This window comes from Chrysochloris asiatica, unplaced genomic scaffold (genome assembly GCF_000296735.1).
Source record: "Chrysochloris asiatica unplaced genomic scaffold, ChrAsi1.0 scaffold00007, whole genome shotgun sequence".
In the NCBI taxonomy this organism is placed as follows: domain Eukaryota; kingdom Metazoa; phylum Chordata; class Mammalia; order Afrosoricida; family Chrysochloridae; genus Chrysochloris; species Chrysochloris asiatica.
Window position 1 is genome coordinate 32449844 of NW_006408525.1, and position 21859 is coordinate 32471702.

Sequence of the window (21859 nt, forward strand, 5' to 3'; positions counted from 1 at the left end):
TGAAGTTTTCAAGGACTTCATTCTTCTTGGATCAACCATCAACACTCATGGAAGCAACAGTCAAGAAATCAAACAACACAGTACATTAAGCAAATCTGCTGCACAAAACCCTTTTAAAGTGCTGAAAAGCAAAGATGTCAGTTTGAGGACGAAGATGCCGCCTGACCCAAGCTATAGTATTTTCAATAACCTCATATGCATGACAAAGCTGGAAAGTGAATAAGGAAGAATGTAGAAGAATTGATGCATTTGAATTATGGTGTTGGAGGAGAATATTGAAAGTACTATAGGCTGCCAAAAGAACAAACAGATCTGTGTTGGAAAAAGTACTGCCAGAGTGCTCCTTGGAGGCCAGCATGGCCAAACTCCATCTCTCATACTTCAGACATATTGTCAGAAGGAACCAGTCGCTGGAGAAGGACATCGTGTTTGGTAAGATGGATGGTCAGAGAACAGAGGAAAACCCCCAGTGAGATGGACTGGCAAAGAGGCAGCATCAATGGGCTCAAGGGTGGCAACAATTGTGAGATTGGCCCAGGACCAGTCGGTGTTTCGTTCTGTTGTACACAGGGTCGCTATGAGTCGGTACCAACTCCATGGTACATAACAACAATAAGTGCAACTGAGTCGGTACTGACTTATAACGATCCTGTAATACAGCTTCTAAGTAGCAACTAGCAAGTTTGAACAGCTGAACTTGCGGTTCAAAACACCTTGCAGGAAATACGACATTGGTGACAGAAACAATGCTGAAGACAGCAAGACAGAATTCTGCAAGATCAACACAAATTCTTCATTGCAAATACCTTTTTTAAATAACATAAAAGACGATTATGGAAGAAGGGGCGAGGCTATTGGAGGAAGATCCTAAAAACTGTCTGGAGGTTTTAATAAAAATTGTGACAGTCTACCTCCAGTGAATAAAGACCAATTCTGTCTTGAATGGCTGTTTGCACAATTTTAAAACGCCAGGCACTGCACAATGAACTAGGAGGTAGAACAGAAGCACTAAACACATTATTACGCCAATTAACTAGAATGTCTCATGACCCTAAGGCTCCAAACCAAGGAACCCAATGACATGAGGTGTTTGGGTGCACATAAGAAGTCTCAACAGCTACTCTTTTTGTTATTGTTGCTATCATTGTTGTAAACATATCACACAACTTTTGCCAATTCAACTTTTTACAGGTGTACAATTTATTTACAGTAAACAATTGACTGTACAACCCTATCTTAATCAATGCAATTTTTACATAACCATTATTTATTCCCCTTTACCCCTCCCTCCTGTCCCTGGTAGCCAGTAATAAATTTTGATCTCTATTCATTTGTCTTTTCATATAAGTCATACAAATTTATCCTTTTGTAACGATTTATTTTATTCAGTATAAAGTCTCCATCAATCTTGTAGCATGTATCAAGAATCCACTTCTCCTTCTAGCTTAGTAGTATTCCATTTTATGTTTGTATCACATTATGTGCATATTTTGTTTATATGAAGAACAAGAACGTGGTGTCAGGATTGAAGGAAGATTCATTAACAACCTGCTAATGTAGACAACACAATCTTGCTTGCAGGAAGAAAAGAGAACTTAAAATACTGATATAGATCAAAGACATCAGCCTTCTTTATGGATTGCTCCTCAATGTAAAGAAAACACAAATCCTTACAACTGGACCAATAAATAACATCATAATAAACGGAAAAAAGATTGACGTCATTACAGAGTTCAATTTGTTTGGATCTACAATCAGTGCTTATAGAAGCAACAGTCAAAAAAATCAAATGATATATGACATTAAGCAAATCTGCTACACAGGACCTCTTTTAAAGTATTAAAGAGAAAAGTTTGAGGACTAAATTGTGTCTGACCATGGTATTTTTTTATAGGAGCTCTGGTAGCGTAGTGGTTACGAATCGGGCTGCGAACCTTAAGGTCAGCAGTTCGAAACTACCAGCCGCTCCGCGGGAGAAAGATGAGGCTTTCTACTCCCGTAAAGATTTACACCCTCGGAAACCCTGTACAGGGTCGCTATGTGTCGGAACCGACTCGACGGCACTTAACAACAACAACATGGTATTTTTAATTGCTTCATATGCATGTGAAAGTTGGACAATGAATCAGGAAGACTGTAGAAGAACTGATGTATTTGAACTATGGTGTTGGAGAAGAATATTAAAAGTACTATGGATTGCCAGAAAAACAAAATCCATCTTGGAAGAAGTGCAGCTAGACTGCTCCTTAGAAGGTAGGATGACGAGACTTCATCTCTCATACCTGTTGCATGTTATCAGGAGGAGTAAGTCCTTGGAAAAGGACATCATCTTGATAAAATGAAGGATCAGCAAAAAATCTGAACACGCCCAATGATATGGATTGACACAATGGCAGCAACAATGGGCTCAAATGCAACAACAGCAGTCAGGATGGGGCAGGGCTGGGCAGTGTCTCACTCTGCTGTGCATGATGAGAGCAAATCAACTTAATGGTACCTCACAATAGCAACACAAATAAACACATTCTGTTTTTCCATTCATTTGTCAATGGGTATTTTGGTTGTGTCAATTATTTTGGCTATTGTGAGTAGTGCTACAACAAATATTCATGTATAAGTCTCTTTTTTAACCTCTGCTTTCAAGCTGTTTGGGTATATACTTAGGAGTAGAATTACTAGGCCATAGTGTAGTTTTATGTTTAGTTATCTGAGGAACTGTCACACTGTTTTTTATAGCAACTGTGCACTCTGCATTCCCACTAGCAAAATATAAGGGTTCCAATTTGCAATATCCTCACCAACATTTATTATTGTCCGGTGTTCTGTTATTGTTGTTGTTATTGTTTTAATCTCAGTCATGATGATGGGAGTATGATGGTACCTCACTGTGGTTCTCATTTCCATCTCTCTGATGGTTAATGATGCATGCTAGTAAAATTTTGCTAAAGATAATCCAAAAATGACAGACAACATTGACAGGGAACTTGCAGAGGTTCAAGCCAGATTCAGATGAGGATGTGGATGTGGAATGAGACTACCAGAGGGATATTTACCTGTGTTTTATTGACTACACAAAGGCCTTCAAATGTGTGGATCATGACAAGCTACGGACAACATTGAGGAGAATGAGTATTAGAGAATATGTGATTGCGCTCATGAGAAACCTGTACAAAGATACCATGTTTGTTAAAGTGGCAGGTCAGAGAAAAAGAAGAAAACCCCAATGAGATGTATCGGCACAGCGGTGGAAGCAATGGGCTCAAACGTAGCAACTATTGTGAGGATGGCGCAGGACTGGTCAGTGTTTCGTTCTGTTGTGCACAGGGTCGCTAAGCGTCGAAACTGACTTGATGGCACCTAACAACAACAATAATTATAATAAATAGCAACAGTATTATACTCAGAAATTTTTTTAAAACTTTTTATTGTGGATTAAGTGAAGGTTTACAGAGCAGATCATCCTTTACACATTCAACAAATCATACACTTAGTTTCATCTCAAAGATTACAATAGCGTCAATGTACATCACTTATCCCATTTCCTTTCTGTTTTCCATTCTTGCTCCTTTCCCACAACCCTTGTGGATTTTGTCCTTGGGTAACTGCTACTCTTTTGATCTTGAATAGTTAAATCATACTATGGTGTTCATACTTCACTAGGTGTTTTTGTCCCTCCCCCAACCCACCCCACATGCATATGTCATTATTTAGCTGAAAATTGAGCCATGGAGTGAGTTCAGTCCAGACTTGAAAGGTGACCAAGGACTACAGTCTTAGGCATCTATGAAATGTAAAAGGGTATTTCAAGAGACAATCTGACATTATCATCCCTAGCACTGTGCAGGGTATAAAGAGGATGCCCTAAGGGCTGAACAGAAGAGAATATACCGATCAATCAACTCCATTTCCAGACCAACTGATCAGTACAATTTTACCCTGCAACGCAAATGTGATTCAAAGAAGGCTGTCCCTCAGTAATCCTTACAGTGATGTCATTAATGCTAGACTGGTAGTCTAGTTCTAGCTCTGCCACTAAGTAACTATGGAACTTTAGTTTCTTCAGGTATAAAACAAGAGAGCAGGGCTTTTTATGAAGATGGTACTGAAAGCAAAGAAGGAAGCCCCTGCCCCATCCAAAACTGATGCCAAAGCAAAGACACTGAAGGCCAAGAAGGCAGTGCTGAAAGGCGTCCACAACCAAAAAGATGTGCACAGCACCCACCTTCCGTCGGCCCAAGACACAGAGGTACTTGAAGGCAGCCCAGATGTCCTCGGCAGTGTGCCCTAGGAGAAGCAAGCTGGACCACTATACTATGACATCAAATTCCCTCTGACTAGTGAGTTAGCCATGAAGAAAACTGAAGATAATAACACACTTGTGTTCACTGTGGATGTCAAGGCCAGACATCCTTCAGCAACCAGGCTGAGAAGAAGCTCTATGACATCGACGTAGCCAAGGTCAACACCTTGATCACCTTGATCAGGCCTGACGGGGTAAAGAAGGCACATGTTCCACTGGCTCCTGACTATGGTGCTTTGGATGCTGCCAACAAAATCGGGATCATCTAAACTGAGTCCTAAGGAGCTCTGGTAGTGTAGCTAATTGGGCTGTGACCCTTAAGGTCAGCAGTTCCAAACTACCAGCTGTTCTGCTGGAGAAAGATGAGGCTTTCTGCTCCCGTAAAGATTTACAGCCTCGAAAACCCTCTACAGGGTCACTATGAGTTGGAACCGACTCCACAGCACATCACCACCACCAAATTGAGTCCTGGTATGGTGCTGTAGGGTAAGCACGGGACTGCGAAATAAACGTCAGCAATTCAAACCCACTAGCTGCTCCTCAGAAACTCTATACAGGGTTACTATGGGTGAGAACTGACTCAATGAATGGCACTTAACAACAACAACGGAGTCCAGGTGGCTAACTCTAAATATGAATTTTTTCAAAAAAAAAAAAGAGAAAGAGAGACTTTCCTTTCAGCAAGATGGCCATGCCGACTCCACCGCTGAGTGCTCCTCCCACCACTCCAGCCCCAGCACCGGCTCCAGCTCCAGCTCCAGCTCTGGCTCCAATCCAAGCCTCAACCCCATCCCCAACCCCAGCTTCAGCCCTGGCCCAGACTTCGGCCCCAGCTCCAGCTCCTGTCGCATCCTTAGACCAGACTGCAGCAGCCGCTGCCGCCTGGCCTGGCTCTCCCAGGGCCCTTCCCTGGGAGCCGTGTGGTCCAGCTATACCTGGTCATTTTAGCCTCCATCATGGACAGCTAAGAGCAACACAATGATTATTGGGACCCTGCTGGGAACTGTTGACAAGCACTCTGTGGAAGTTACCAATTGCTTTTCAATGCCTCACAATGAGTCTGACGATGAGGTGGCCATTGACATGGAATTTGCTAAAAACATGTATGAATTACATAAGAAAGTGTCTCCAAACAAGCTCATCTTGGGCTGGTACACTAAAGGCCATGACATCACCGAGGACTCGGGGCTGATCCATGAGTACTACAGGCGAGAAGCCCCCAAACCCATTCACCTCACTGTGGACACGAGCCTCCAAAATGGTCACATGAGCATTCGGCCTATGTCAGCACTTTAATGGGTGTCCCTGGGAGGACCATGGGGGTGATGTTCACACCTCTGACAGTGAGATATGCGTATTATGACAAGGAACGCATCGGAGTTGACCTGATCATGAAGACCTGTTTTAGCCCCAACTGGGTGATCGGGCTCTCAAGTGACTTGCAGCAAGTTGGAGGGGCGTCAGCCCGCATCCAGGATGCCCTCAGCACAGTACTGCAGTACGCAGAGGATGACATGTTTGGAAAGGTGTCAGCTGACAATACTGTGGTCCGCTTCTTGATGAGGCTGGTTAACTAAGTACCCAAAATTGTTCCTGATGACTTCAAGACCATGCTCAACAGCAATTATCAATGACCTGCTGACGGTGACCTACCTTGCCAATCTTACAGTCACAGACTGCCCTCAATGAGAAACTTGTAAACCTGTGACTGGGCCCCAACCCTGGGATTCAGAATGAAAGAGAAAAGGTTTCCTTGTGTTCTCAAGTCACACTGAAGTAGGATCTAAATAAATAATGACAACAACCTTTTGTAAACCAAAAAAAAGAGAGAGAGTGAAAGTAGGACTACATTAAATTAAGAGTTTATTTCAACTCCAAAGTTCAAAGATTTAGAAACCTAAAAAGTACAATACTAATGTGGGATTCAACAATTTATGTTTAACAGCACACAAGTTCTCTGTGACGCAAATGATAAGTAAAGAATACAGTAAATATTTACTTTCTTCAGAAAAACAAGAAACTAAAACAAACATACAGGCTTGGTTCTAAATTACATTCAGAAATGGGCACATATGATGGACTAGTAATAGAGACCACCACTCGTCTGTCAGTTTGTCACATTACAGTAGCTTATCTGGTGCTATGAGTTGGAAGCTATGTCACCAGTATTTTAAATACCAGCACGGTCATCCATGGTGGACAGGTTTCAGCAGAGTTTCCAGACTAAGACAAGCTAGGATGAAGTAGATTTGGACTACTTTTAAATGGTTAGCCACTGAAAACCTTATAAATAGCAGTGGAACATTGCCAATATAGTTCAGGAAGATGAGGCCCTCAGGTTGGAAGGCATTCAAAATTTAACTGAGGAAAAGCTGCCTCCTTAAAGTAGTTGTTGTTGTTGTTAAGTGCCATCGAGTCGGGTCCGACCCATAGCGACCCTGTACAGGGTTTCCAAGGGTGTAAATCTTTACGGGAGTAGAAAGCCTCATCTTTCTCCCGCAGAGCGGCTGGTAGTTTCGAACCACTGACCTTAGGGCTCGCAGCCCGATTCGTAACCACTACGCTACCAGAGCTCCTCCTTAAAGTAGAGTTGACCATAATTACATGAATAGAGAACAAAGCTTTCAGGACTTTCATTTGCTGATGGAGCAGAACTCAAACTGAGGAGAAATAGCTGCAAACAGCCATTAATGATCAGAACATGCAATGTAGGAAAATTGGAAGTTGTCAAAAATTAAATGAAACTAAATGCATAAATACCAATATCCTAGGCATAAGTGAGGAGTCCTGGTGTGGTGCTGCAGGTTAATGTGCTGAACCACAAGGATGGTTTGAACCACAATGTCAGCAGTTTAAACTCACCAGCTGCTCCTCAGAAATCCTACATAGGGTCACCATGAATCAGAAGCAACTCGACGGCACTTAACATCAACAACAACAGGCATAAGTGAGCTGAAATTGACTGGTATTGGACATTTGATCTACTAAATTGGGAACAACAAATGCAAAAGGAATGCAGTCGCATTTACAGTCAAAAGGAACGTTTCAAGATCTATCTAGAAGACCAATGCTGTCTATGATTGGATAGTATCCATGCACCAACAAGAAGACCAGTTAATGAAACTATTATTCAATTTACACACCAACCAATAAAGTCAGTGATGAAATTGAAGAATTCTACCAACTTCTTCAGTTTGAAATTGATCGAACATGCAATCAAGATGCATTGATAATTACTGGTGATTGGAATACTAATAAGGTTAGAAACAAAGAGGAAGGATTAGTAGTTAGAAATATTGCCTTGATGTTAGAAACAATTTGTTGTTGTTGTTAGGTGTCACTGAGTCAGTACTGACGCATAGTGACCCTATGTAAAACAGAATGAAACACTGCCCGGCCCTGGGCCAACCTCACAATTGTTGCTACGCTTGAGCCCATTGGTGCTGCCACTTGGCCAGTCCATCTCACTGGGGGTCTTCCTCTTTTTCTCTGGCCCTCCACCTCACCAAACATGATATCCTTCTCCAACGACTGGTGATGGAGATCACATAATAGAATTTTGCAAGACCAATAACTTCTGCACTGCAAATACTTTTTAAACAATATAAAAGATAACTATACACAAGGACCTCACCAGATGGAATATACAGAAATCAAATTGACGACATCTGTGAGAAGAGATGCTGGGAAAGCTCCAGATCATCAGGCAAAACAAGGCCAAGGGCTGACTGTGAACAGACCATCAATTACACATATGCAAATTCAGACTTGAAGCTAAGAAAATTAAAACAAGTCTACGAGAGCCAAAATATGACCTTGAATATATCCCACCTGAATTTAGACATCATCTCAAGAACAGATTTGATGCATTAGACTCTAACAACCAAAGACCAGAAGACTTGTGGGACAATCTCAAGAACATTATACAGGAAGAAAGCAAAAGGGCAAAAAAAGACAGGAGAAAAACAAAAGACAAAACTGGATGTCCAGGGAGAACAACACTAGCATGGGAGGCTCACCATGGAATGTTCAATTATTCAAAAGCAAAAGGGCAACATTTTCCTAAGGACAAAGTTAAGAAGGGATAGGAAGGGGGATGGAATGCAAATAAGAACCAGGAGGAGGAGACAGGATAACTGCTGTTGCATGGAGGCGATTGTAGTCATTGAGATGAAACAAAGTGTAGGATTTGTTGGATGTAAAGTTGATGATCTTGTCTGTAATCTTCCACTGAATTCACAATAAAAAGTTAAAAAAAAAAAAAAAAAAGGAATTATCTATGTGCTTCCACAAACAGCAACTCAAAAGGCCAGACTAGATATCATATTTTAAGGTCAATCTGTAATTATTTGAATTATTCTTCTAAGAAAAGTAGGAAATTCTGCATACCCACAAGTCATTATGTAACACTAGTCTAGCCTTGATTTCATGGCAACATATAATTACTAGTAATAAGCTGGGATATAATACTTTTTGGATTGGCCAACAGTATGGCAAGACCTGGGGACTCCTGGGCCCAGAGACAGTGACATAGCCACATAGGACTAGAGTGGGAAGTGAACCATCCAGCTGATAAGTGAGGGGGAAAAAAAGAAGTGAGGGCATATGCACAAGAACACCCACACTTGCAGATAATGCCCACTTGACCTGGCTTCAATGGCTGGATGATCAGCGCTCAACTAGAAGAAGAAAGAAGAGGAAAAAAAAGAGTAATCTGATACAATTTGATGAACTTGACCTGCACCTATGGATACAGTTAACTCAAAAGAGGGAACAAATCCTTACAGCAAGGATCATTCCCACCCCCTGTCTACACAGGGTAGACAAGGATGGGCAACTTTGACACTGGCTGCCCAAAACGGGGGGTTACAAAGGCAAGAAGTAGCTGGTTTATAAACTTTCAAGAGGGAACCTAGATCCAGAGGGCATGGAGGAAGATAGAATCTCCACTAAGTAGTATCCAATCTGTCTGGGCGGGGCTGATGAAAAGAGATGAGGATAGCACTCATGTGGCACAATAGTGAATAATTGTTATCAGGACTGATTGTGAGGGTTGGAATTGTAAAGGTCGATGATTTGTAGCAAAAGGAGGGGAGTGGCTGACTTTGCAGTCTAGGAGCAGAGGTCCCTGGGACCATCAAGGGAGAAGAGCAGAATGCGGGACACTACCCAGAGAAGCAGTGACACCAGAGATGGAGGCAGAGACCACGACATGGAGAGATGGAGCAGCTGGGGACTCTAGACCCACAGAGGGAGAAGGGCTGTGTGCTGATGACCAAGGGGCAGGCTTGCAGGGTATATACCCTATGGCAGTTTGATAATACACGGAGGGGATTGTAATCATGGCAATGAATCGATATACGAGATGATGAATGTAAAGCTAATGTTCTCCCATGTAAATTATGACATAATTCACAATAAAAACTTTTTTAAAAAATAAAAAAAGAGAGAGCAAGGAGATTAGTTTGAGGCCTAAGGTGTGCCTGCCCCTTGTTGTTGTTAAGTTGCCGTCCAGTCAGTTCCATCCCACAGTGACCCTGAATAGGGTTTCCAAGGAGCAGCTGGTGAGTTTGAATCACCAACCGTGCTGTTCAAACTGACCCTGAGGTCGAGTGCTCATCCTACAACATCACACAGGACTCCATGCCTGACCCTAGCTATGATATTTTCAGTTGCCTCATATGCATGTGAAAGTTGGAGATGATGAATAAAGCAGACCGTAAAAGAACTGATGCGTTTGAGTTGTGATGTTGGAGAAGAATATTAAAAATACCATGGACTACCAGGAGAACAAACAAATCTGTGTTACAAGAAGTCCAGCCAGAATGCTCTTAGAAGGCAGGTGGCAAGAACTGGTCTCCCACACTTTGGATACGTTACCAGGAGGGGCCAGTCCCTGGAAAAAGAAATCATGCATGGTAAAGTGGAGGGTCATAGAAAAAGCCGAAGACCCCCAACAAGATGGATTGACAAAGTGACAGCAGCAGTGGGCTCAAACATAACAAAAATTGCAATGATGGTACAGGACTGGGCACTGTGCATAGAGTCAGAACCAACTCAGCAGTACCGAATTCTCAATAGCAGGGATAGGGAACCTTTTCTCTGCCAAAATTTATGACACCATTTATGGGCCACACAAAATTATCAACTTAAAAATTAGCCTGCTGTAGCTGAGGACTCTAGATTCATGGGAAGAGAGGGACTGAAAGATGGCGGCCAGGAGGCAGACTTGCAGAATGTACCCTTTGGTGGTATAAATTATTATACATACCTGTGTGTTTAAAAAAAAAAGCTAAAATGAATAGAAATACTGTTAACTGATGGTACATGGAGGAAATTATAATTATTGTAATGAAACAAGGTGTATGATTTTTTAAATGTAAAACTGGTGATCTGCCCTGTAAACTTTCACTCAATTCACAATAAAAACATTAAAAAAAAAAAAAATTAACCTGTTATATTTGGTCACAGGAGCTCTGGTAGCAGATAACCTCAAGGTCAGTAGTTTGAAACTACCAGCTGTTCCGCAGAAGAAAGATGATGCTTTCTACTCCCATAAAGATTTTACAGCCTCAGAAACTCTATGCAGGGTCACTATGAGTCAGAACCAACTCCACTGCATACCAACAACAACCAACATATTTGGTCAAACATTTAATTAACTCACCCCTAATGTGATAGGAGTCCTGGTATGGAGCTGTGGGTTAAGCGCTAGACTGCAAAGCCGCTTGAGAACTGCATGGTCACCAGTTCAAGCTCACCAGCTGCTCCTCAGAAACTCTATATAGGGTTGCTATGGGTCAGAACCAACTCTATGGCACTTCACAACAACTACAATGTGATAGCTGGAACTGTGGTAGCCTTGGCAGGCCACCCCTGCTCTATAGTCTAGGAATACTAAAAATGTATTATGTTTACTTAATATAGAAAAATAAAATCTAAACTTTAGTTAGAACTACATTGTACTCAAAAAGCAAATGTACAACACAAAGGACTTTAAATACTTTACTGAAAACTAAAGATCAAAAAGTCAGGGACTCAACCCAAAATTTTTATGAATCGGGATGCTAACCTCAAGGTCAGCAGTTCAAAACTGCCAGTGGTTCCACAGGAGAAAGATAAGGCTTTCTGCTCCCATAAAGATTTAGAGCATCTGAAACCCTGTACAGGGTCGCTACAGGTCAGAATCAACTCAATGGCACGTAACAACAAGTAGCAAAGGAAGTCAAGGAAAGAGGAGGAAGGAGAGAGGAAAAACAACTTTTCTCAAAATACAAAGAACACAAATGAGGAAAAGCAATAAAAGACTATAAAGTGGAGCATATTGGGAACCTTAAGACTATAATAATGCCCTCATTATCTAGTGCTGTTTTAACAGCAATACCACAAGTGGAGTAAAATAAATTTATCCTCTCGTAGTTTAGAAGGTTAGAAGGCCAAAATCCAATTGTTGGCTTGAATAAAGGTCCTTGTCTCCTATCAGCACCTGTAGGCCCAGCATTCCTTGGAGAGCTCCATGTGTGTTGCCATCAATCCTTGTCCGGATCTAGCAGTTTCCCAGTACTGGGTCCCCACATCCAAACAATGCACTCCTTGGCTATACTTTCTTGGTGATAGTAGGTCCTCTCTCTGCTCACTTCTCTCTCATTTGTTCTTTGTAATATGTAATATAAAAGATGCTTCAGGCCACACCCCTGGGAAACTCCCTTACAGCCAGTCAAGGTTGCAGCAGAAGGTAAGGGTATTACAGCCCCACCTTAATCTTCTTATTGGTTTATCCCATAAGATCACATCATGGGGAATAATCATATAACTGCCACATTACATCATTACATAACTGTCAGACCACTGAGACTCATGACCCAAACAATTTGACACATATCTTGGGGGGCCGGGGGGAGCACACAATTCAATTCATGACAGTAGGCAAAACATCAATCAAAACCTTGCAAAAGAAAACAAACTACGCCACTGAGAGGTGGTTTCAATATATAAAAAGCCAGAAAGCCAAATACAGAGTGGATGGACCCCTTGAAAAACAGTGATAAAAGGAAGACAGCTGTAATTTTGTTTGTTTTAATTTTACTGAGGAATATTACGAGGAGGGGAACTATTTCTAATCACTGACAGTGAATCAAATTAACCATTAACAAAGATGTTTCCAAACTGATACCTGATGTCAGATAATCATGAGGTCCCTAAATATTCCCTTGCCATTAAAAGAATTTCTATATTGTCTTACATATGTATATATATATATACACACAGAGATTTATCTCAAGAAAATGGCTCACATGATTGTAAAAGCCGGCAAGTCTCCAGTCAGTGGGTCAGATGTCAGACTGAAGGATTCTCCTAACTCATGAAGCTGCAGGCACTGATGAATCCACGAGGAGCAGACCAGATGGCTCTCAGGCTACAGAGGCTGATGAGCGCCAGAAGCAGGAACAAGAGCAAGCAAAGGGCTAGAGTTCCGTAAAAGCTCCACATATGTTGTTGCAGGCCACACCCTCCAGGCAACTCCTCTCAACTGACTGGCTACTCCCATTAGATTTCTTCATGAAAGTGATTATACTATATGAGATTTCAGCATGAAAGTGATTACACTATATAAGATCTCATCATGGGGAATGACTAGATCACTAACGGCTAAACCAGAGAATCATGGGCTGGACAAGGTGACACATGACCTTTATCATCCCATATATAGAACTGCAGGAGGATATAAAAGCTGACCATCATAGTCGAGGAGTAAACTTCTATATATCACTGGAGGATATAGTATGCAGGTATGTTTCCTTTCCAATAACATCCACTCAGCTCCTTGCTAAAGTCTTGGTACATTTAGGCACTCAATAAATGTTTGCTGAACAAAAATGAACCAAAAAACAAAATGCCATCATCAATCTACTTCCATCTACACAAGAGAAGTTTTTGTTGTTAAGTGCCTTCAGGTTGGTTCCAACCCACAGCGACCTGTATAGGGTTTCCAAGGAGCAGCTGGTGAGCTTGAACCGCCGACCTTGCAGTTCAAGGGCTTTCCATGAACCCCAGCGCCACACCAGGACTCCACACAAGAGAAGGGCTCTGGCTAAAAGCTTCAAATCAGTCAAACTGGAATTAACAACATGAATAACCTTCTGAGGAAATCAGATCAGACCAGTCTAGCCAATTCTCTAGGGAAAAGTACAGACATAAATACAACTTTGATGTACGTTCATGAAAGTCTTGATACGATTCTAAACAAAAGGCTATTAAAAAAGTAGAGTGACCATGGGTTACAAGTTGGGTTACTAACTGCATGGTCAGCTATTTGAAGCAACTAGCCACTCCTCAGGAGAAAGACGAGGCTTTCTTCTCCTGTAAAGATTTACAGCCTCAGAAACTCGACACAGGGTACTAGGAGTGAGAGCTGACTCAACAGCATACAACCACCACCATTCAACAGAGATAGAGTACAGCTGGACATAAAAATATATGGATGAGCAGTGAGGCACTTCTCCAAAAGAAAACATATCAGCATAAGACTGATTTTAGGTACGTTTTGGCAATGTTGTATTTCATTTTAATAAATTATGTAAAAGACATAAAGAGAAAAACCTAACAATAGCTTAGTTTACTTAGTAAAAAAAAAGTCTGCCTTAAGCATTATGCTCTTTCTAAGAACTACCTACTGTGGGATTAAATTCATAACAGCAACTTGAAAGATAAGATAGGAACCATAGGGGGTGGTAAGTTAATGTTAATGGGGGAGGAACAACTCAGAAAAGGAAAATGAGAAGGCTGGTACAACTCAGAAACTGTCATCAGTATCACAGAAATGTGCATGTAGAAAGAGTTAAATTAGTGCTATGTATGTTTTAATGTATATATTGCTATTCCCAACAACCACAAAATAAAATTTAAAAAAAGAAAAGTTATACAGGTAACTTCCCATTTTGCCAACTGAATGACAATCTTCAGCATAGTGAAATACACTAATTTAGAAAAATAAAGGAACAGAGATGGGAAGGATTTTTAAGGGTATCAAGTGAGAAATATTTTTAAAAATTGGGATTTTATTTCCAGCTTAGAATATACTTTGCCAAGCATGACAGTTATCTTCAAATATCTGAAGGGTAGTCCAGCAGAAAAAAAACCAGACTTGCTCCAGACAGTTTCTGTATAGACAAAATTAGACCCAAAATAGAAACTCCAAAGGGGTACATTCCAGTTCTAACAACCAGATATGACTAAAAAGGGGATTCTTATTCTGGATTTTAAAAAGCAAAATGTCACTGTAATGACTTAAGTGTGCCTGGCTCAAGCCATGGTCTTTTCATTGTTCAGATCTCCCATCCATATGAGTAACTGAAAGGAAGAGAGAACTGATGCATTCAAATTGTGATGTTGGCAAAGAATACTGAATATGCCAAGGACTGCCAGGAGAATAAACAAATCAGTCTTAGAAGAAATAGAACCAGAATGCTCCTTAGAAGAAAGGTTGGAAGACTTAGGCATGCTTTCCATGGACACGTCATCAGAAAAGACAAATCACTAGAAAAAGACATGGTGACTGATACAGCAGAAGGCCAACGAAACAAGAGTCACAACAACGTCTCAAACACAATCATGAAGATGTGCAGGACTGGCCAATTGTTTGATTCTGTTCTACATAATGATGCCATGAATCCGAGCAACTAACAACAACCCCACCCTGGATTACTTCTAAAAGCCCACTGAGAAGCTAATACATTATGGGCAGGTAAATGGCAGATGTTACAGTATGGACAAATGAAAAGTATGGCACTGACCAGAAACAATAAAGGTTATACTAAAAGACACATGATTTTCAGTCAAGAAAGGAATTTTTAAGTGATAAAAGAATGTTCCCTATAGATAATATAATGATCTATGCAAAAAAGAAAAAATATCAGCAACATCAAGAAAGTAGCTGCAAACAGAACTATCTTCCTATCCTTCGGCCAAATCATACCTGAGCTATGACTGAAATGCAGCTTTGATTGGTTACCATAAATTCAGAAAGGCTAAGCAATGCTGACAAAGATCCACACAAGTGTAAATGGCATGATTATGAGATTGAAGGAAGTTTCACTGGAGACTAAACTTAAAAATCAAGCATCTTCAAATGAGAACATGAAAGTCAATGGCAATATAATCAAAAATTTTTTAAAGTATCAATATGGTACAAATTTATTCAAATAACAGTTTGAAAGGTGGAGTACGTCTTTCCCCAATAAAGATAAACTTGTAAAATGTGTTTCATCAAGAGGTTAAAAACAGGTTCAAGATATGCTTAACTAAAATTTGTATATTAAGTACATTACGGAATATCAGATGATAGAAATAAGGGCATTAAATTTCTGAGATTAACATCTTAATAAAATAACAATGCCTCACTTCACAATGTGTATTGCAACATGGTGAGCTGCCATCTTTGAGCTGGATAGTACTACCTGTATTGTTGTTGTTAGGTGCCATTGAGTCGGTACCGATTCATAGCGACCTTATGCACAGTAGAACAAAAACACTGCCTAATCCTGGGTCAATCTCACTATAGTTGCCACACTTGAGCTCACTGATGTTGCCACTCTGCCAATCCATCTCGCTGAGGTTCTTCCTCTTTTTTTCTGACCCTCCACCTTACCAAATATGATATCCTTCTCCAGCAACTGGTTCCTCCTGACAATATGTCCGAAGTATGAGAGACAAAGTTTGGCCATCCTGGCCTCCAAGGAGCTCTCTGGCTGCACTTCTTCCAACAGATCTGTTGGTGCTTTTGGCAGCCCATGGCACTTTCAATATTCTCCTCCAACACCATAACTCAAATGCATCAATTCTTCTACGATCTTCCTTATTCACTGTCCAGCTTTCACATGCATATGAGGTTATTGAAATACCATGGCTTGGGTCAGGCACACCTTAGTCTTCAAGCTGACATCTTTGTGCAGCAGATTTGCCTAATGCAATACACGTCACTTGATTTCTTGACTGCTGCTTCTATGAGTGTTGATAGTTGATCCAAGAAGAATGAAGTCCTTGACAACTTCATTATTTTCTCCGTTGATAAGAATGTTGTTTATTGGTCCAGTGGTGAGGATTTTTGTTTTCTTTACATTGAGACGCAATCCATATTGAAGGCTGTGCTCTTTGATCTTCATCAGTAAATCTTTTAAGTCTTCTTCACTTTCAGCAAGCAAGGTTGTTTCATCTGCATATTGCAGGTTGTCAATGAGTCCTCCTCCAATCCTGATGCCACGTTTTTCATCATAGAACCCAGCTTCTCAGATTATTTGCTCAGCATACAGCTTGAATAAGTATGGTTAAAGAATACAACCTTGTCGCACACCTTTCTTAATTTTAAACCTTTCAGAGTTCCCATGTATTACTCAGGTCAAAATCCAAAGCCTAAGAGATTTGGTTACTATGCAACATGCATGCTGCCCTTGTTTCAGTTGGCCATGATTGAACCATTTTGAACCAATTTGAAACCCTGCTCTCAGCTCACACCTCAATGTTCATTACTGTCAGACATACATTGTTAATGTGCAAAATATAAAGAATTTTTACAATTATCGCAAATGTGAAATATATTTATTGTATAATACAATAATCGATAAGCAAGGAGTAAGTGTATATGGCTGTGTTTAAGAATGGTCTCAAATGTTAAGTGCCATCGAGTCAGTTCTGACCCATAGCGACCCTGCACAGGGTTTCCAAGGAGTGGCTGATGAGTTTGAACCGCTGACCTTGCGGACCAAACCAATTTTACAGTCCAGCGTATTAACCCACAGCGACGCACCAGGACTCCAATTTAACTATTAATCTTGCCACTACTTAAAGTTCAATCTCACTTCTCATTAATATAAATAAAGCTACAATGGATATCTTTATCCAAAAAACTTTCTATACATCTCTGATTTTTCCACCCTCAAGACAAATTCCTAGCAATGGAATTACTGAGTTAAAGGACTTTTTAAGGTTTATTGATATTTGTTGCCTAAATACATTCTAGAAAAACTGGTCCTATGTGTACGCCCTCTCTCTAGCAGTTTGGAAGATTATCTACAATTTCATAGGTTGGAGGAACGAAAAATAACATCTTATTTTATATGCATTCCTTTGATTACTTGTAAGAATAAAAATGTTTCTAATCTGCCTCTTGGTCATCTGTATTTCTTCTTTATGAACTCTGATCTTTTTCAGTAATGCTTTTCTTATTTTCTCTTGGCTGGGGCAAATTTTTGTTTTTTTTGAAAACCAGCTGCGATGGAATCACACATCAGTAACTTCAGCTCCCCCTGCTGGCCAAAAACTTACCACCACGATCAAGCACCAGATTTAAAAAATGGCTATAATTATAAACTTGCCCATCTTTTGGGTTATTGCTATGATACAATTTACACATAATGAAAAAAAAAGCCATATATCAGAGGTATTATGGAAATTGGAAGAAAGACACCTCATTAATGCACAAGGACTGACATCACAAAGAATTCTAAAATTATAGTCAGTCCACTGCCAAATACTTCCTGGTTGGTATATCACAAAAGCCTAGGTAATATTGACTTCCCTGTGGCACTGTGGACTAATGTGTCAGACTGCAAAGTCATCTGAACTTTAACGTCGGTGGTTCAAGTTTACCAGCTACTCCTTGGAAACACTATAAAGGGTCGCTATGGGTCAGAATCGACTCAACGGCACTGAACAACAACAACAAAACTTTATTCAAGCCTCGACTTGCAATATTTAAGGATTCTGTGGGAAAAACACTGGATGATGCAAGAAGCACCTAAAGAAGATGGAAGATTACAGAGTCACTATACCAAAAAAGAAATGGTCGATGTTCAACCATTTCAAGAGGTAGCTTATGATCAAGAGCCAATAATCCTGATTGATGGAAGAAGTCCAAGGTGCACTGAAGGCATTGGCAAAGACCAAGGCTCTGGGAACTGATGGGATACAAATTGAAGTCTTTCAACAAACTGATGCAACACATGAGGCACTGACTCATCTATGCCAAGAAATTTGGAAGATAGCTACTGGACCAACTGATTGGAAGAGATCCATATTTGTGCCCATTCGAAAGAGAGGTGGCCCAACAGAACGTAGAAATCACCAGACAATACCATTAATATCACATGCAGGTAAACTTTTGCTAAAGGTAATTCAAAACCAGTTGCAATGGTACATTAACAGGGGTTCAAGTAGGATTTGAGGAGGACATAGAATAACAGATATCATTGCTGACATCAGATGGATCTTGGTTGAAAGCAGAGAATATGAAAAAGATTTTGCCTGCACTTTACTGACTACACAAAGGTTTTAAAATGTGTGGATCATGAAAAGCTATGGACAACACTGTGGAGAATGAGTATTCCGGAACATTTAACTGGGCTATACAATGAGGAACCTACACATGGACCAAGAGGCAGTTGTTCAAACAAAACAAAGGAATACCGAATGGTTTAAAATTAGGAAAGGTGTGCTCCAGGGTTGCATTCTTCCCCTAATACTTATTCAATGTGTATGCTGAGTAAATATTCCAAGAAGCTGGATTATATGACAAAAAGTGTGGCATCAGGATTAGAGGAAGACTCCTTTGACATGTAAAAGATAAAACCTCGCTTGCTGAAAGCAAAGAGGACTTAAAATACTTATGATGAAGATTAAAGACTTCAGCCTTTGGTGTGGGTTGCACCTCAATGTAAAGAAAACAAAAATCCTTGCCACTGGATCAAAAAACATCAAGATAAATGGAGAAAAGACTGAAGTCAAAGCCTTCATTTTGTTTGGATCAACCATCAACACTCATGGAAGCAGCAGTCAAGAAATCACACAATGTATTTCATTAGACAAATCTGCTGCACAAAACCTCTTTAAAGCATTCAACAGCAAAAATGGTAGTTTGAGAATTAAGGTGCATCTGACCATGGTATTTTCAATAACCTCATATGCACATGAAAATTGGACAGTGACTACGGAAAACTGCAAAAGAATTGATGCATTTGAATTATGGTGTTGGCGGAGAATATTGAAAGTACCATGCACCACCAAGAGAACAAACATATCTGTGTTGGAAGAAGTACAACCAGAATGCTCCTTAGAAGCCAGGAGAGTCAAACTTCTTCTCTCATACTTCGGACATATTATCAGGAAAGACCAGTCACTGGAGAAGGACATCATGCTTGGTCAAGTGGAGGGTCAACGAAAAAGAGGAAGACATCCCCCCCGCCCCCCAGTGAGATGGATTGGCCGAGTGACAGCAGCTATGGGCCCAAGCATAGCAATGATTGTAAGGTTGGCACAGGACCCAGCAATGTTTCATTCTATTGTGCGTAAGGTCATCATGAGTCAGGACCAACCCAATGGTACCTCACAACAATAGCAAACTTTATTCTAATAATGTAAAAAAACATTCTAGCCACTGGATGACACTGGGTTGTCAGCAATCTGCTTCTCTTTTTCAGAACCAAAAATAAGAAAACAAAAAACACCTGTGCCCATCAGCATTCAATGGGAGAGTTTTTTTAAAACCACTACCACCTCTTAGCAATCTTTATGCCAAAACTGCCAGTTATCACACTGGGCTCTACAGATTTGAAAGATAAGGTCAGGACTGGCAAATGGATATGACAAACTTAAGCTGGACTGTTAAAAACACAAGATTGGCAGTTCAAACCCACCAGCCGCTCCTCATAAACTCTACCACACTTAACAAACAAAACAACAAATGTGTACTTCACAAGCCCAGCAATGCAGTCCTTTGGCCATTCATTCAATATATGCTTATCAAGTGCCATCATATGATAAGCAGTGAAGATAAAAGACAAGACAAAGTCCCTACTCTAAGGAACTTAGAGACTAGCTGGGGTAAGAGAGAAGCAAACCAATCATCAGGGTACACTAGAAGTGCCAGGTGCACGTGCACACATACAAACAATACCTGAGCACACAGGAAGTCCTCAGTGTCGGCTACTCTCATTACCACTGTTTGTATCACCATTATTAAGTTCATTTCCAAAACAGGGTGGAGGCCACTTTAAGCAAAAGCAACTGAGTAAAGGCCCAGAGGCAAGGAACAAGGTGCACAGAAGGAAGGCAGGCAGTTCAGCACCTCTGAGCACAGGCAGTTCAGGAAGGCGTGGACATAGGCCAGGTCACCAAGGGCCTGGACACTTAATGAAAGCGTTTAAACCTCCAAGGGGAGGGGACGGGAGATCATATGATCATACTGATGGGATCCTCATTTTATAAAAGATCACTCTGGCAGCAACATGGAAGACTGTACCGGAGGATGATGAGATGACTGAAAGGCATGCAGGCAGAGGATGATGAAGGCTGCGCTCAGAAGGAAGGAGTGGGGGTAACTAGGGGAACGTTGTGAACTAGGATCTCAAGAACATGGCGACTAACATGACACAAAAAGCAATGCAGGGGTCTCCTAATCTGAAGACCCTGACTTGAGTGATAGTGGTGCCAAACACTGGGATATGGAAAGAGGAGAAGGTTGGACTTGGGAAGTACATGGTGGTCAGGTCATTTTGATATGTCCAGAGGACCTCCAAGTGGAGATGTTCAGGAGAGCTGTATATATGGGATTGGAGATCGGGAGACCATTCATAGCTGGAAAAAACACATTTGAAAATCATGAGCAAACTGGCCCTTAAACATGCCACGTGTCTTTGCTCTTAGGTCAAGAATCACTGCACTAATAGGAATTGTTACCTTTTTTTGCCCTGCCCACCTAGATATGTGTTATTTTTTCAGTTAACCAGAACCTGATTGGAACTTAATTCAACAGCATTGTAGGAGGTTGTGGAACAATATACACTTGTCTGTGGATATTCATCAGCTACATGCTCAAATTTCTGATATAAGTAATTCTCAAGTTGAGAACTGAGTGGCTACTAATTTGCTACCTCGGCCAGAGATTAAGTTCCCCTGTGAACTTGGTTGAACCTCAGCATAGTGATCCTGCTTGGTCGTCTTAGAGCAGGTGGTGGTCTGGCAATATCTTGCGTGTGGTGTCCCCAGCTGGTCTCCTTCCTCCCTGCCTTCTTCGGATGGTGGCTGTTTACGGTGGACGTGTGGCCAGAGACGGGCAAGGATCACGTGGAACCTCGGCAACCTAAGACAGAGCCATTGCCATGCTGCAATGAGTTTCGATGACGGGTAAGACTGAGGAATTCGCACTGACTGCCTAAGACAGGCAGCGTCCCTTAAACAAATAATAAATAAGGGGGAATCTGATGCAGACCGTGCAGACCCGGTCAGGAGTTCAAGTCCCTGTGGGCCCAAGCGTTGCTGACCGTCCAAACCATAGGCTCTGAGGATCAGACTTTAGCCACCTAGCAGACATAACAAAATGTCCCTTATCTGATTATTCAGTTATGCTGGTTAGTAATTCCATACATGAGCCCTGGATACCCACAGATAAATGTAAAAACCTTCCCTAAAAGCCGAGACTGTAAATTCCAAAAAGGCAAAGTTTTTACCCCCCCAAAAAAGCTAAAAAGGATATAGAGAAACTCTGTTAACTGATGGTATGTGGAGGGG

The 21859-nt window shown here is 41.0% G+C and overlaps 1 protein-coding gene and 2 pseudogenes across 1 annotated transcript in view; 2 read left to right on the plus strand and 1 right to left on the minus strand.

The window, feature by feature from the left end:
* KANSL1 (KAT8 regulatory NSL complex subunit 1) overlaps positions 1-21859 on the minus strand; it is a 222657-nt gene that overhangs the window by 193159 nt on the left and 7639 nt on the right. The window lies entirely within an intron of this gene.
* LOC102826668 lies at positions 4097-4569 on the plus strand (annotated as a pseudogene).
* Positions 4986-6008, plus strand: LOC102829105 (annotated as a pseudogene).